General features: G+C 43.9%; 1 protein-coding gene across 1 annotated transcript in view; it reads right to left on the bottom strand.

Annotated features, from left to right (window-relative positions):
• The window catches only part of MRO (maestro), a 21,584-nt gene extending 19,564 nt beyond the window's left edge, over positions 1-2,020 (bottom strand). The window contains exons 1-2 of the mRNA XM_006920088.3: positions 1,956-2,020; positions 1,528-1,666 (exon numbers count right to left, since the gene is read on the bottom strand). The gene's annotated coding sequence lies outside the window, so the exon portion shown is untranslated. The remainder of the gene's footprint in view (positions 1-1,527; positions 1,667-1,955) is intronic.
• Positions 2,021-3,206: the final 1,186 nt, after the last annotated feature.

The following is a 3,206-nucleotide window of genomic DNA, read 5'->3' as shown; positions in this document are numbered from 1 at the left end:
TTTGGCTGCTTTGCCACATTATCATTCTACCGGGTCTTCCCGAACAGACATGGGTTTGAGGTGACTTAGAAGACTGTTCAGGGCTTTATGCTGAATCCTAGGTGCCTTTGCAAACTTAACTCCTTCTGACTCAAAATATTAACTTTATATAATAATGCTTTTACTTATTGAAACCAAAAGGTATATATAAAAGCCATAATTATAAAACACTTTGATTCTATCTGTAAAATGAGAAAAAGCAACTATTCAATTTCTAACAATCCTTTCGATTTCTATTATTATTTTTAATGATAATAATAATAATAGCACCATTTCTTAGACATTTATATATGCTAGGCACTATATTTACCACTTTGTATATACTGCAGGAGACGCTGTTTTAACTGACCTCCGCTTAACCAACCGGCCAGGTTAACCATGGTCTCCAAGGCCTCTGTGAACTGTACCAACCAATGTTTGTGGCTGATAGTAACTCCTGACCTCTACTCCACTAGTCCTTATATGCTTACCAGGGATCAGTTTAGGACAGCTGTACTTGACTGTTGTAACGGAAATTTAAATATCAGAGCAACTGATGAAATATGTGTATACAAAGAAAGGTGTTGCTATGAAAGCAAGGTTGAATGTTTCAGAAAGATTCAACAGTGGGAAGCTGTTTTAAAAAATTGCTATCTAATGAGGTGTGGACAGTAAAAGTTTTGAAAAAGTTTTAATAATCTGGAATGATTATTGGAATTAGAATGATTCTGCAGAAAGTGCCTTCCCAGATGTCTTTACATTCTCACTACACTGAAAGAAACCAAAACTAGAGCTCATAAATGAAGTACGATGTGCATGGCTTATGCGAGAAAGACAATTCACACAGCACCAACTAGTGGAAAAGGCCGTTCAAAGAAAAGGCCGTGGCCCTACATTAAAGATTGAGAAATTCTATGTTTTAAGGTAAAATAAAATATTTGACGTATGCGTCATCTTTTATAAATCTCTGCTTTAACCGACTTCTCCCATTAACTCTCTAAAATCCAGTTTCACCCTCTCAAAGAAGAGGCCTTTTCTGTATTTCCTTTAATCTTCGCAACAGCCTGGAGGGGTAGGTTTAATTATGCCTGTTTTAGAGACCGGGAAAGCCGGTAGAGGCAGAGGTGCGTTCCAAACTCCCAAATCTACACTTTCTGTCACTGTGTTACAAGATATAACCCGCTCCTAGACAGTGTCCTGTGTGCTGACACACCGTAGACACTTCAGTTTGAAGCATCAGTATCTTCCCTTCCGTCCCCTCTCATCCTAAAGCTGTTTGTCGACTTAATATAATTGTCTCTAGTCCATCTATGGGTTGACACAGATCGAATTGACATAGTTTGTGAAAAGAAAAAAAAAATTGTCTTGATGGTCAACATTGCCCACTTCAACTTTACGAAGAGAACGTCAACTCCCTCTGATACCAGTGGCCTGAGGGACAGTCCAGAAAGACTGGGGAGCCCCAGTGGGCGGTGGCTTCTTCCCGCTGCAGTCTGGGCTGGCCCTTACCTGCGGCTGGCTGACACGTGGTGAGGTGATGCGCTTGTGTCTGGAGCGCTGGTCGGGAGCGAGTTGGAGGGAGGGGCTGTTGTTCTTGGGGTGGCAGCCAAATGGGATGACTCGGCTCAATTTTTCCAGCCCCGAATTCCTAACGCAGAAGAAGGGAAATGAGAAGGTGAAGCAAAGTGTGTTCAGGATAACGGGTTAGCACTGAGTGTTGGAAAGTGAAGGAAAAAAATCAAAGTTTAGATGATATTGAGGTGGAGGAGAGACTTGTCCTCTGCTACCGACAAGGTTATTCTAGATGGACACAAGCATCACTTGTGCCCTTTACCTCCCCAAATTGCGCTGAGGTGTTTTTCCTCCCCCTTCTCTCTCGCCCCACCCCCACCCCAGCGCTGTGCTTTCCCTTATTCTTCCCTCATTCCGAGTCTTACCCACACTTTTTTAAAGAAAGGACTGCAATTTTGAGGCTCTTCTGCACCAGATGAAACGGCTCTGCCCAGAACGGTTCCCTCGTGCTGCCACCAGATGGCAGCATCACTCAATAGACGGGTTCCGGGCGGCCTCCGCACCCAGCCGCCGCTGTAGCCTTTCCTTAGTCCTGTTAGGGCTGCATTTAATTTACGGATGGGGCACTGTGTTCCAGGCCAAGCGGCCTCATTGTGACTGATTGGTGCACCAAACACTAGAGTTTTAACTGTTGATGCCCCTTCCTGCTCAATAAACACCACTGGTCCTGAAAGGACTGTTTTAAACTATCAGCAATTTAAATGATTTATTGGTAAAACAAAACAAATCAAAAACCTGGGCGTGATGGTATTTGCAGAATTTGAGATCTTCCCTCCTCCCATCATTCCTCCTTCCTTGGACTCTACAACCACGTGCATAAATCTACCAATAATTGTTTATTGTCTGGCCCCGTGTTGGGTAACATGGGCAATATGTGTTAAAAGGGCGGGGAAAATGACATTTCAAAGCTCTAGGAGCACATTATCATGCTAACAGATAACATTTATTGAATATTTCTATGTGCCAAACATTGGGGTAAGTAAATATTACACAGACTATCTTGTTTGATTCTTACACCAAATCTAAGGTAAGTATCTTGCCATCTCAATTTTAAGAATGGGGAAATTGAGGCAAGAGTGATGACCTTGCCAAAGGTCATACATTTAATCAGTAGCAGAGTTAGAATTCAGCCACAAGCAGGCTGATGTCAGAGTTTAGACTCTTAGACGCCGTGCTGTGCAGTGGGTGAGCGTGGGAACTCTAGGAGATAGGCGGACAAAGACCAACCAGAGGAGTGCGTCAGAACGCAAGGTCGAAAGGAAGAAGCGCAGGGCCAGGACCAGTGCGCCTGAGGAAGCAAGAATGGCGTTCAAACAATGCCCCGTGAGAACTGGGCCCCCAAGGGCATCCCCGGTGACCTCTGTGAACGCAATTTCAGCAACGACAGAGAAAGGAAGCTAGCAAATCTAAGGGGCCGTGTGGAAAGAGGAAATTGAGATGTCTGGCTGCACAAGGAAGGCGATAAATAGACTCGAAGAGACAGCAAGGTCCAGCGAAGGCATTTCGGTTTTCTAGTGTGCTTTTTAAAAATAGACTAAAACTTGGGCACGTTAGAAAACTGTTGCGAGGGAAACCTAAGATATGGCGGTGCGAGTAGCGAGAAGTGGAATAGGAAG

Source organism: Pteropus alecto, unplaced genomic scaffold (genome assembly GCF_000325575.1).
Source record: "Pteropus alecto unplaced genomic scaffold, ASM32557v1 scaffold146, whole genome shotgun sequence".
NCBI lineage: Eukaryota > Metazoa > Chordata > Mammalia > Chiroptera > Pteropodidae > Pteropus > Pteropus alecto.
This window is presented reverse-complemented; position numbering and strand designations above follow the sequence as displayed.